This window comes from Opisthocomus hoazin, chromosome 4, assembly GCF_030867145.1.
Source record: "Opisthocomus hoazin isolate bOpiHoa1 chromosome 4, bOpiHoa1.hap1, whole genome shotgun sequence".
NCBI lineage: Eukaryota > Metazoa > Chordata > Aves > Opisthocomiformes > Opisthocomidae > Opisthocomus > Opisthocomus hoazin.
The window spans coordinates 95190731-95204254 of NC_134417.1; the positions used below are offsets into that span (position 1 = coordinate 95190731).

At 57.6% G+C, this 13524-nt stretch overlaps 1 pseudogene; it reads left to right on the forward strand.

Annotated features, from left to right (window-relative positions):
* The first annotated feature begins 5071 nt into the window (after positions 1-5071).
* LOC142361214 (uncharacterized) lies at positions 5072-9713 on the forward strand (annotated as a pseudogene).
* Positions 9714-13524: the final 3811 nt, after the last annotated feature.

Genomic DNA, 13524 nt, shown 5'->3' on the forward strand with positions numbered 1-13524 from the left:
CAGCCCTCCTGGCTGTTTCCCCTCCCAGATGCCTGTGAGAATTAACCCTGTGCCAGCTGAATCCAGGACAGTATCCAGCCCTTATTCTGTACCATCTACATCATGCCCAGATCTTACAGTTTCCAGTGAACCACCATCACTTCTGCTGCCTTTGAGAGACAGAGAAAGACCCAGAGATATAATCCCTTATACATCTATACGGTTTTTGAACTCCTCCAGAGACGGGGACTCCCCCACTGCCCTGGGCAGCCTGGCCCAAGGCCTGACCACTCAGCAAAGGAATTTTTACCAATAGCCAATCTGAACCTTCCCTGACGCAGCTTGAGGCCATTGCCTCTCGTCCTGTTGCTGGTTACTTGGGAGAAGAGACCAACCCCCCCTCACTACACCCTCCTGTCAGGGAGCTGTAGAGAGCGAGAAGGTCTCCCCTCAGCCTCCTCTTCTCCAGACTGAACAGCCCCAGCTCCCTCAGCCTCTCCTCAGCAGACTTGTTCTCCAGACCCTTCACCAGCCTCGCTGCCCTTCTCTGGACACACTCCAGCCCCTCCATGTCTTTCTTGTATGTAGTCGTGAACCCATGCTGGCTGGGCCTGATCCCCTGCTTGTCCTTCACATGCCTGGTGAGTGCACTCAGGATAAATCGCTCCATAATCTTCCCCAGCCCCGAGGTCAGGCTGACAGAGCTGAAAGGGCGGCATTTGTTCTTTAACTGAAGCAGCATCTGGCTGTAAGGCCTTTGCCTCAGCCCAGGTGTCACACAGTGGATTTGAGTGTTGGACCATCACCCTTTACTTCTGTCTGATAAGAAAAGCTGAGCTCCTTGCTCAAGTTGAACCACTCCCTTTTGTTAACTCGTTGGTGTTCACCACACGAGTCCAAGCAAGTCCACTGACCCACACTGAGGGATTGGCTGTGCAGGGGCTGATTTATTATGGCTTGGACAACCCGTAGTCACCCACAGATCCTGATGAAGTCCAATGCGCATGATCCATGTGGCAGAAGATCATACAGAGCGCACCATCGTCGTATGCCCATTCATGGGCAGCAATGGGCTGGGAAGCAGAAGAGGCACCAATGGTGAACGAAGTAGCTGGCCACCTCCGGCAATACAAAGACAATCTCTCGTCTTCCCTGCATACCTGGTTTCTGCTGTGGAAAGGCTGTCTGAATATTCCCAAAACCTGTTCAAAAAACTGTTTGAAAACTTGCATAGGTCCTACTCCCCACCTGTACAGATCAGTGTCTCAGCTGCTAGAACAAATGTTCTCCGGCTCAAGAGAGATGGTACACACAACGAGGCACCCTGTGGTTTCACCTGCGTGACCAGGGAGAGGAAATAAGGAGGTGGGATGGAAAAATATATCAGTGCAAAAGGCACAAGTGTGCGAGTTTCAAGGAGAAACAATCAGAAATGGGGGCTCTCCCAGGAACGTTGCTGCTCCAGTTTACAGTGGGCAGCTCCCCAGACAAAGTAGAAGGGTGTAGTTTACTGCTGACCCTAGGCAAGGAGCTGCTGACTGGTTTTTACAAGATGTGAGTACCAAGGGTGGGGTAACCCATGCGTGCCACATGAACTCATTCCTCCACAACAACTGCTATGGCCAGGACTAGAGGGGTCCTGCCTCCAGCCAGGTGGAGGAGAAGAACAACTGGGTTTACTGGTCTGTATGGATTTGATGGCCTGGCAGATCCACAGGAGTATAAGCTTGTAGTGTACCCTATTGCCATCAGATTACAAAAGGTCAGAACCCATCGGTATTTCTGGAGTGACAGGGCAATCCCAACAGCTGACTGTGTTGGAGGCTGAAGTGAGCCTAAGTGGGAATGAGTGGCAAAAGCACCATGGTGTGACTGGACCCAAGTCTCTATGCATCCTTGGCGCAGGCTGCCTTAGGAGAGGGGATTTCAAGGACCCAAAAGGGGACCAGTGGGCTTCTGGTGTAGCCATTGTGAAGACCGAGGACATTAAACAGCTCTCCATCTTGCCTGGTCTCTCGGAGGATCCTTCTGTGTGGGGTTGCTGAGGGTCAAAGAACAACAGGTGCCGATCCCTACCACAGCGGTGCACCGGCAGCAACGTCACACCGAGACTCCTTGATGCCCATCCAGAAGCTGATTCATCGACTGGAGAGCCAAGGAGTGATCAGCAGGACTCGCTCACACTTTACCAGTCCCATATGGCCAGGGCAAAAGCCTAATGGAGAGTAGACACTGACAGTGGTCTATCATGGTCTGAATGAAGTCACAGAATCACAGAATCACAGAATAGTAGGGGTTGGAAGGGACCTCTGTGGGTCATCTAGTCCAACCCCCCCGCCGAAGCAGGGTCACCTACAGCAGGCTGCACAGGACCTTGTCCAGGCGGGTCTTGAATATCTCCAGAGAAGGAGACTCCACAACCTCCCTGGGCAGCCTGTTCCAGTGCTCCGTCACCCTCAGAGAGAAGAAGTTCCTCCTCATGTTCAGACGGAACTTCCTGTGCCTCAGTTTGTGCCCATTACCCCTTGTCCTGTCACTGGGCACCACTGAAAAGAGCTTGGCCCCATCCTCCTGACACCCACCCTTCAGATATTTGTAGGCATTTATAAGGTCCCCTCGCAGCCTTCTCTTCTTCAGGCTGAACAAGCCCAGTTCCCTCAACCTCTCCTCGTAGTGGAGATGCTCCAGTCCCCTCACCATCCTTGTAGCCCTCCGCTGGACTCCCTCCAGTAGCTCTTCATCCTTCTTGAACTGGGGAGCCCAGAACTGGACACAGTACTCCAGATGAGGCCTCACCAGGGTAGTGTAGAGGGGAAGGAGAACCTCCCTTGTCCTGCTGGCCACACTCTTCTTGATGCACCCCAGGATCCCATTGGCCTTCTTGGCAGCCAGGGCACACTGCTGGCTCATAGTTAACCTGTCGTCCACCAGGACACCCAGGTCCCTCTCCGCAGGGCTGCTCTCCAGCAGGTCCACCCCAAGCCTGTACTGGTGCATGAGGTTGTTCCTCCCCAGGTGCAGGACCCTGCACTTGCCCTTGTTGAACCTCATCAGGTTCCTCTCTGCCCAGCTCTCCAGCCTATCCAGGTCACGCTGAATGGCAGCACAGCCTTCCGGTGTATCTACCACACCTCCCAGTTTGGTGTCGTCAGCAAACTTGCTGAGGGTACATTCTAACTCTTCATCCAGGTCGTTGATGAAGAAGTTAAACAAGACTGGGCCCAGTACTGACCCCTGAGGGACACCACTTGTCACCAGCCTCCAACTAGACTCAGCGCCGCTGATGACAACCCTCTGAGTTCTGCCATTCAGCCAGTTCTCTATCCACTTCACCGACCACTCATCCAGCCCACACTTCCTCAGCTTCCCCAGGAGGATATCATGGGAGACTGTGTCGAAAGCCTTGCTGAAGTCAAGGTAGATAACATCCACAGCTCTCCCTTCGTCTACCCAGCCAGTCATGTCATCGTAGAAAGCTATCAGATTGGTCAGGCATGATTTCCCCTTGGTGAATCCATGCTGACTACTCCTGATAACCTTCTTTTCTTCCACTTGCTTGATGATGGCCTCCAGGATAAGCTGCTCCATCACCTTTCCCGGGATGGAGGTGAGGCTGACCGGCCTGTAGTTCCCTGGGTCCTCCTTCTTGCCCTTTTTGAAGATTGGAGTGACATTGGCCTTTCTCCAGTCCTCGGGCACCTCTCCAGTCCTCCAGGACCTCTCAAAGATGATGGAGAGTGGCTCAGCAATGACATCCGCCAGCTCCCTCAGCACTCGTGGGTGCATTCCGTCGGGGCCCATGGATTTGTGGACATCCAGATCGCTTAAGCGATCCCTCACACAGTCCTCCTTGACCAAGGGAAAGTCGTCCTCTCTGTAGGCTTCTTCTCTTACCTCCGGGGCCTGGGATTCCTGAGGGCCAGTCTTAGCACTGAAGACTGAAGCAAAGAAGGCATTCATGAGTCATGCTGACTTCCCTCTGAGGGTGACGGAGCACTGGAACAGGCTGCCCAGGGAGGTTGTGGAGTCTCCTTCTCTGGAGATATTCAAGACCCGCCTGGACAAGGTCCTGTGCAGCCTGCTGTAGGTGACCCTGCTTCGGCAGGGGGGTTGGACTAGATGACCCACAGAGGTCCCTTCCAACCCCTACTATTCTGTGATTCTGTGATTCTGTGATTCTGTGATTCTATGCTGCCCCTGAGTGCTGCCGCGCTGGACATGCTAGAACTTCAGTATGACCCAGAGTCCAAGGCAGCCAAGTGATGTGCCACCACTGATACCACTAATGCGTTCTTCTCAACCCTTTTGGCAGCAGAGCGCAGGCCAGAGGTTCTTTTCACTTGGAGGGTCGTCCAGTACACCTGGAACCGACTTCTCCAGGGGTGGAAACACAGCTTCACCATTTGCCATGCACAGATCCAGGCTGTGCTGGAACAGGGTGAAGCTCTGGAACATCTACAGGACATTGATCACATCATCATGCGGGCCGATACAGCAGCTCGCACACTCGTGCCTTTTGCACTGAGGTATGTTTTCCATCCCACCTCCCCATGTCCTCTCCCTGGTCACGCAGCTAAAACCACAGGGTGCCTCGCAGCGTGTACGGTCTCTCCTGAGCCGGGGAACGCTGTCCCCGAGGAGCTGAGACTGTAGAGGTGGGGAGCAGGACCTATTTAATTTCTTGAACTGTTGGTGCCTCTTCTGCTTTCCAGCCCGTTGCTGCCCGTGAGTGGGCGTACGAGGATGGTGAGCTCCGTACGAGCTTCTGCCACACGGATCGTTGGCATCGGGCTTCTCTGGGTCTGGGGGTGACTGCGGGGCGTCCAGCCCGTCACAGACCCCCGAAGTGTCTGGGATGCTCCTCCGGCTGAGCTCTGCTCCGGGACCCACGGGCTGGGCTCTCCCGCTGGCTTGGGGGGGGAGAGCCGCATCCCCTCCGGCGGCCCTGGGCAGCAGCCGCCCCCCAGCCGATCCGAGCCGAGCGGGGCCGGGCGGGGCCGGGCGGGCGGCAGGACTACACCTCCCGTGCTGCACCGGCGGCGGGCGGGCTCCCGGGCTGACGCGGCCACGCTGCTCCCGGGGCCGCCTTTGTCCGTGCCCGCGGTCGGTGCTGGTGGCAGCAGGTTTGAAGGCCTTGGGGGCAAGGGAAGGCAGCTGCTGGCAGGTGAGTGAGCTTCTGGCCCGCTGTGCTCACGGCAATGCTGTGCTTGGCAGGGACCGTCTGTCCGTGCTGCGCCGGGGCGGCTGGTGACGGGGGAGGCCCCTCCTGCGGCCTCCGGAGCATCCCAGCTGCGTCTTGCCGATCGCTCTTTGTGTGTGCCTCCGTCTCCCCGCCGAGAGCCAGCGGCACGGGAGGGCTCCGGGCTGCTGCGGCAAGGTGGGGGTCAGGCGCAGCCCCGGTGACCCTGCTGTGTGGGCTGGCTGTGCACCCACCGCCCCTCTGCCCTGGCCCTTCCCTTGCACGGGATGCTCCGAGCTCTCCCAGTGCTGCCCTTGGGATGCCGGAGCCCCCGGTGCTGCCGGGGCCCTGCCCGACAGCCGCAGGATTTGGGCAGAGGTGTTCAGCGAGTGTGAGGCAGAGTGTGCTGAGCCGGTGGTGCTTCTTGCTGCAGATGTCGGTGACGTTTGAGGACGTGGCCATCTACTTCTCCCCCGAGGAGTGGGCAGAGCTGGCGGGCTGGCAGCGGCGACTGTACTGGGAGGTGATGCTGGAGAACTACCAGGCGGTCGCCTGGCTGGGTGAGGACTCTCTCTGGCACTGCCGGGCTGGGGTGGAGGCGGAGTTCAGCTCTTTGACTGAGCTGGAGCCCTTGAAAGGGAAAATCCCGCTGTCGCTGCTGCTGGCCGAGTGCTGATGTAGCTGTTGTGATGGCAGGTGTTACCCTGCCAGGCAGCGTCCTATGGAGAGCCGTCCTGGTACAGAGAATGGAATGGGATAGGATAGGATAGGATAGGATAGGATAGGATAGAATAGAATAGAATAGAATAGAATAGAATAGAATGCTTCCGTTGGGAGGAACCTAGATCATCTGGTCCAACTCCCTGACCACTTCAGGGCTGGCCAAGAGTTAAAGCGTGTCACTAAGGGCGCGGTCCAAGCACCTCTCAAACACTGTCAGGCTTGGGGCATTGACCACCTCTGCAGGAAGCCTGTTGCAGTATTTGACCACCCTCTCAGTAAGGAAATGCTTCCTCGTGTCCAAGCGAAACCTGCTGTGGGCAGGGAGGAGCCGGTGCTGCTGTCCTGGCAGTGCAGGAGAGGTTGCTTCTGTCTCTGCCCCAGCCAGGCTGGCCCAGCATCAAGCCAGAGATCATCTGCAAGATGGAACTGGAAGAGATGCCATGCGTGCCAGATCGCCCCGGGGCCCAGCGGAGGCACCAGACCCCTGTGCCAGCGGGTGCTGTGGGGGCGTGGGGAGAGGTGGGGGGCTCCCACAGCACCATCCCCTTGGCCCCAGATGCTCCGTGTCCCTGTGCTGTCCGGTGAGGTCTGTCTGCCATCCTGTGGTGCAGGGAGATGCCAGCCATGAGCTGTGTCCTTCAGGGAGGAAGGGTGGGGAGCTGGCAGAGTACCAGTGCTGCTCCCCATGGGGAGGTGTCCCACGTACCCATTGCGTCCCTGGCAGTGACCCCAGCCTCTCCTCCCCAGCAGCTACCGGCCCCGAGATGCAGAAGGAGGCTGAGGGGGGTCCTGAGGGGCTGTCGGCACCCACTGCCCTGGTCCTGGGGATGCCAAGCGAGAGCCAGGAGGTCCCGTCAGGATACTCCCTCCTCCACCCCTTCTGGACTCCTGGTCTGGTGGAGAAGAGCCCTGCCATGTGCCCTGAGTGCGGCAAGAGCTTCAAGAGCCAGACTGCGCTGGCCACGCACGTGGGGAGCCACACAGGCGAGCAGCCCTTCAGCTGCACTGACTGCGGGAAGCAGTTTGGCTCCAGGCGTCACCTGGTCAGGCACCAGCGCATCCACAGTGGGGAGCGCCCGTTCACCTGTGCCCACTGTCGCAAGGCCTTCAAGGACAGGAGGAACCTGACCATCCACCAGCTCATCCACAGCAGCGAGAAGCCCTTCTCCTGCACCGAGTGTGACAAGAGCTTCAAGAGGCAGACGGAGCTGGCCAGCCACCAGCGGAGCCACACGGGTGAGCGGCCCTTCAGCTGCACCGACTGCGGCAAGAGCTTCGGCTACAGGCATCACATGCTGAGGCACCAGCGTGTGCACACTGGTGAGAAACCCTTTGCCTGCAGCCACTGCGGCCACCGCTGCAGTCACAAGAGCGACCTGGTCATCCACCAGCGCAGCCACACTGAGGAGCGCCCATTTGCATGTGCCCACTGCCCCAAGGCCTTCAAGGACAGGAGGAACCTCACCATTCATCAGCGGGTCCACACCGGTGAGAAGCCCTTCTCCTGCACCGAGTGCAACAAGAGCTTCAAGAGCCAGACGACGCTGGCCACGCACAAGCAGACCCACGCGGACGAGCGGCCCTTTGTCTGCGCAGACTGTGGCAAAAGCTTTTGTGACGAGTGTCACCTGCTGAACCACCAGCGTGTGCACACCGGTGAGAAGCTCTTTGCCTGTGGCCTCTGCGGCCGCCAGTTCAGCTGTAAGGGTAGCCTGGTTGGGCACCAGCGTGTCCACACTGGGGAGCGCCCCTTTGCCTGCTCCCAGTGCCCCAAGGCCTTCAGGGACAAGAGCAGCCTCGTCATCCACCAGCGCGTCCACACTGGTGAGCGTCCCTTCGTCTGCACCCACTGCCCCAAGGCCTTCAGGGACAAGAAGATCCTCATCGTGCATGAGCGGATCCACACTGGTGAAAAGCCCTTCTCCTGCACCGAGTGTGACAAGAGATTCAAGAGGCAGTCGGAACTGGCCAGCCACAAGCGGAGCCACACGAGTGAGCGGCCCTTCAGCTGTGCTGACTGCAGCAAGAGCTTCCGTCAGAAACATCACCTGCTGAGCCACCAGCGTGTGCACACTGGTGAGAAGCCCTTTGTCTGCAGCCACTGTGGCCACTGCTTCACGCAGAAGGGCGACCTGATCAGCCACCAGCGCATCCACACTGGTGAGCGTCCCTTCGCCTGCACCCACTGCCCCAAGACCTTCAGGGACAGGAAGACCTTCAGCGTTCACCAGCAGGTCCACACCGGCGAGAAGCCCTTCTCCTGCACTGAGTGCGGCAAGAGCTTCAAGAGCCAGACAGAGCTGGCCAGCCATGTGCAGAGCCACACAGATGAGTGACCCTTCATCTGCACTGACTGTGGCAAGGTCTTCCGTCGGAAGCATCACCTGCTGAGCCACCAGTGTGTGCACACGGAGGAGAAGCCCTTTGCCTGCAGCCACTGTGGCGAGCGGTTCATCCAGAAGGATGACCTGGTGAGCTACTAGTGTGTCCACACTGGGGAGCAGCCCTTTGCCTGCACCCACTGCCCCAAGACCTTCCTGGATGAGCAGACCCTCAGCACCCACCAGCGCATCCACACTGGCGAGGAGCCTTGCAAGTGAGACTAGTGCGGCAAGACCTGCAGCCAGAAGCAGCACCTGAAGAGCCACCAGTGGGTGCAGCAGGGCCTGTCGGCAGTGCTGGAGGGCGTCCGGTGGGATGGGGGTATCCACACCTGGCAGGAGGCAAGCAGAGGCCAAGCCCTTCCAGTGCGCCAGCTGTGAGAGGTGGTTTTGGGACAAGGGGATCGTGCTGGCTCACCAGTGCACCCCCAGGACTCCCAGCCTGCGACTGCCTCCTCAGACCAGTACCCGCCAAAACAGCCACTGAGGTGCCCATGAGGCAATGGGGTCTGCTGCAGGGGTGGCTGAGAGGAAGTCACCCAAAGCACTGATCTCTGTCTCTACCGGAGCAGCCACCCATGGGCTGGGAGAGATTGCCAGCCATGGCCCCTTCACCATTGGGTCCAGCTCCAGCTGCTGCCCAAGAAGCCTCCTTACCGATGTGGGCTGGATCCTCCTTGGCTGTTCCCTGGGGATGCCCTGAGCAGCCGCCATCACACTCGCTGGCTGGGGTAGTGTTGTCACCAGCGCCCCTTCCCCACTGTCCTGAGCACCGCGGTGCCGGCAGCTTCTGCAGGTGAGGCGTGGGTGCAGGACTGGCTGCCAGGGTGGGGGAAATACAATAAATGTAGCACAATGCAGTCAGAATGGTTTATGGGACAGGGGGGAAGACGCTGCTTTATTTTGGCCCCTGGATATAAATAAAAAGCTTCTTGCTGCTGACAACAAGCTCCATGGCAGCACAGCGGGTGCAGCGGGAAGGCCAGGGTGTCCCAGTGATACCTGTGAATGTAACAAATGTAACATGTAATGGATGTAGAGAAAAGTTACCACTTTAGGTCCTCGGAATCATCATACAACCAAAGCAAGTCTTGGTTTTTTGTGAATAATTGCGACAGTTGTAAGACAAGAGACTCCTGAATAGTCCCTTTAGACGGCTCGGCCTTGGGAGAACAGATGTGCAAACTACAGAGATAAGGAGGCTGCAAGATGACGAAGAGTATGAGCCATCATCTGAAGACCCCCAGCGACCACCAAAAGATGCCAACAAACATGTGCGAAGGACATTAACATATGCTAATGAGTTCTTGGAAAAACCATGACTATGATAAGCATTTATAGGAAATGTAATAAATATTTATGTTAACATAGCATAAATACCCAGTTGTTGTGTCTTTTCAGCACGCACACTTTGGTGGAGCGATCTCCTGTGCGTCCAGCACTGCAATAAAGTACGCCTGCTTTCTAAAACTCAAACTCAGGTTTCAGAGAGTGAATTATTTTGCCGCTTTCTGGTAACACCAGGACTTGCTGTGTTGCTGGGGGGGCTTCAGGGAACCCAGAGGTGGGGGCCAAGCGCTGCCCCCTACTCAGGCATGGCGGGGTCCCCTCTGTTCGCCAGCCGGGGCCTGTCAGCCCCTTGGCAGCCATCCGGGCTGCTGCAGCGCTGGGCTAATGCAGCCAGGAAAGGGGTTGGTGTGGTGGGGACCAGCTGGTGCCCCCCAGGCTCAATGGACACACACAAAGAGTTGCAGTCAATGGCTCGAAGTCCAGGTGGAGACCAGTGACGAGTGGTGTGCCTCAGGGTCAGTACTGGGGCCGGTGCTGTTTCATATCTTTGTTGGCGACATGGACAGTGAGACTGAGTGCACCCTCAGCAAGTTTGTCGATGACACCAAGCTGTGTGGTGTGGTTGACACGCTGGAGGGAAGGGAGGCCATTCCGAGGGACCTTGACAGGCTGGAGAGGTGGGCCTGCATGAACCGCATGAAGTTCAACAAGGCCAAGTGCAAGTTCCTGCACGTGGGTCAGGGCAAACCAAAACACAAGTACAGCCTGGGCGGAGAGCGGCTCAAGAGCAGCCCTGAGGAGAAGGACTTGGGGATGATGATGGATGAGAAGCTCAACACGAGCCGGCGATGTGCGCTGGCAGCCCAGAAAGCCAACCGTACCCTGGGCTGCATCAAGAGCAGCGTGGCCAGCAGGGCGAGGGAGGGGATTCTGCCCATTTACTCCACGCTCGTGAGAGCCCACCTGGAGTCCTGCGTCCAGCTCTGGAGCCCCCAACATAAGAAGGACATGGATGTGTTGGAGCGGGTCCAGAGGAGGCCACGAAGATGATCCGAGGGCTGGAGCACCTCTCCTACAAGGACAGGCTGAGGGAGCTGGGGCTGTTCAGCCTGTAGAAGAGAAGGCTCCGGGGTGACCTTAGAGCAGCCTGCCAGTGCCTGGAGGGGCCGACAGGAAGGATGGAGAGGGGCTTTTCACAAGGGGGTGTAATGATAGGACAAGGGGGAATGGCTCTAAACTAAAAGAGGGCAGATTTAGATGAGATATGAGGAAGAAATTCTTACCCATGAGGGTGATGAAACACTGACATAGGTTGCTCAGAGAAGTTGTGGATGCCCCCTCCCTGCTCATGGCAGGGGGGTGGGAACCAGATGAGTTTTAAGGTCCCTGCCAACCCAAACCATTCTATGATTCTATGGCACCCTCAAAAGAATGGAGTCAGGCAACGGGACTCATTTCTGAAACGACCTCAGGAACACCTGGGCCAAAGAACACGTCATCGAGTGGGTGTAACACATCCCCCATCATGCACCAGCCTCCAGGAAAATCCAACGATGCAATGGGCTGCTAAAACCTACTCTGAGAGCGCTGGGGGGTGGGACCTTCCAACACTGGGATACACATTTAGCAAAGGCCCCCTGCTTTGTTAACCCCAGGGGATCTGCCAATCGAGCTGGCCCTGCCCGGTCAAAACTTCCACATCCTGTGGCATGGGATAAAGTCCCCGCAGTGCACCTGAAGAATATGTTGGGGCAGCCAGTCTGGGCTAGTCCTGCCCATCGGTGGGACTGCTTTTGCTCAAGGACCTGGGTGCACTTGGTGGGTGATGTGGCAGGATGGGGAAGTCCGATGTGTACCTCAAGGGGATGCGATTTTCGGTGAGAATAGCCAACACTTTAAACTTTATGATGTTGATTGGTACATAATACTGCATGGCATCAATACCATCAGTTGCTGTATGTTCTATCAAAGGTCTTACAGTAAAATAGTCCAGATTAATGAAGGATGAACATTGATAAAAGCGAGCAAAGTGCAGCGCTGATAGAATCAGACCTGGCTTCAGCAACTGGCACCCAGCAACTTCCGCAAGACTGACATCTTCAAACCACAGACCGTGGGCATGGGCCACACCAGATGCTCCAGCTGTGAGCTCCAGATGCAGCATGTGACCATCCAACAGCACCCACCACCTCTCCTGCCCTGCAGGACTGTTATGACAGACGGAGCCCAAAGTCATGGACTAAATGGACTCAACGGACAGTTTAGATGGATGGCCCGTAGATTAAGGGACGATATCTCTGGATGTATATCTATCTCTCTAACTCTCAAAGACAGGAGAAGTGGTGGTGATTCACTGGAAACTGTAAGATCTGGGCATGACGTAGATGGTACAGAATAAGGGCTGGATACTGTCCTGGGTTCGGCTGGCACAGAGTTAATTCTCACAGGCATCTGGGAGGGGAAACAGCCAGGAGGGCTGACCCAAAGCAGACAAACAAATCGGGTATTCGGTACTATGTAACGTCATGCCCACGATGGAGCTGGCGGAGCTGGCGGGGGAGGGGAACGGCTGCTCGGGAGGGAGCTGGGCATCGGGCGGGAGAAAACAGCGTTGTGTGTTCCTGGCTTTGTGTGTTCCTTGTATCAGTATTACTGTTGTTACCGCTCCCTCCCTTTGTTGTTCCGTCGAGCTGTCTCCATCCCCACCCCCGAGTCCCGCCTCTTCCTTCCCATTGCCCTCCCCAGCCCAGCGCGGGAGCAGCCGGGGAGCGGCCGCGTGGTTCTTTGGTGCCGTCTGGGCTGAAGCCAGAGCTCAGCAAGTGCAAGCAAAAACGCGCCAGCTGGTTTTCCCCTTGGAAGAAGGAAGGAATGGCTCCCACCGAGGCAGCCTCTTTGGAATGGGCCGAGGTGGGCTCGGAGGTGACGGCGGCAGCTCCGGCGGGCGGCTGCGGGGAGCGGGGCGGGAGCGGTGGGGATGCGGCGCTGCTGGCTTCTACCGAGCCGTTGGGAGGGGGGTGTGGAAAGTTGGGCGGTGAAAAGCACCCGGGGGGCACTGGCTGGTCCCCACCACACCAGCCCCTTTCCTGGCTGCATTAGCCCAGTGCTGCAGCAGCCAGGACGGCTGCCGAGGGGCTACCAGGCACAGCCGGGGAACGGACGGGACCCACCGTGCCTGCGTAGGGGGTAGAGATTGGCCCCAACCAGCCGGGTCCCCTGAAGTACCCCCCGCAATGCAGACAGTCCTGGGGCACCCCGGCCTTCCCACTGCACCCACTGCTCCCCCACGCAGCCGGCACTGGGTGATCTGCACCGCTGTCCCACGCCCTGCAACCCCAGCACCCACCCCCCCCACAGCTCAGCAGCTACTCCCCCCATGGCCTGGGCACCCCTGAAAAGCCAAGGTGCCTTTGCACTCCTGAAGCCAAACCTAGGACCCAGGCTTTGAGGGACGTGGCCTCCAACTTCACCTCCAGCCGTTTGCACGAATAGAGGGAAACTTTGGGCACAAGTGAATCTGTGCTCCTGTCTGATGAAAAAATAAATTTAAAAGCTGATGGGAAGAGCAGGCAGTTCCCAGCGAGGATGGGAGGCCCCAGCACAGTTGGTTCCTCTCGTGGAGATGAGCCCTCATCCACATCCCCACGGCTCCCTTGGGACCCTGCTTCAGCCCCGGCTGCCCACTGCAGCCCCCTGGCAGATCCCAGCCTCTCGCTGTGTTCCAACAAGAAGGGGCCACAGAAGGGGTTCTCTGCTAGCGAGCAAGGGGACCTCAGCCCTGAGGTGCTGCCACCAGAGAGCAGTAACACCCGCTGTGCTGCCATGGAGCTCACTGCTTGTTGTCAGCAGCAAGAAGCTTTTCGTTTACTATCTGGGAGCCAAAATACAGCAGCGTCTTCCCCTCTGTCCCATAAACCATTCTGACTGCATTGTGATTCATTTATTGTATTTCCCCTGCCCTGGCAGCCAGTCCTG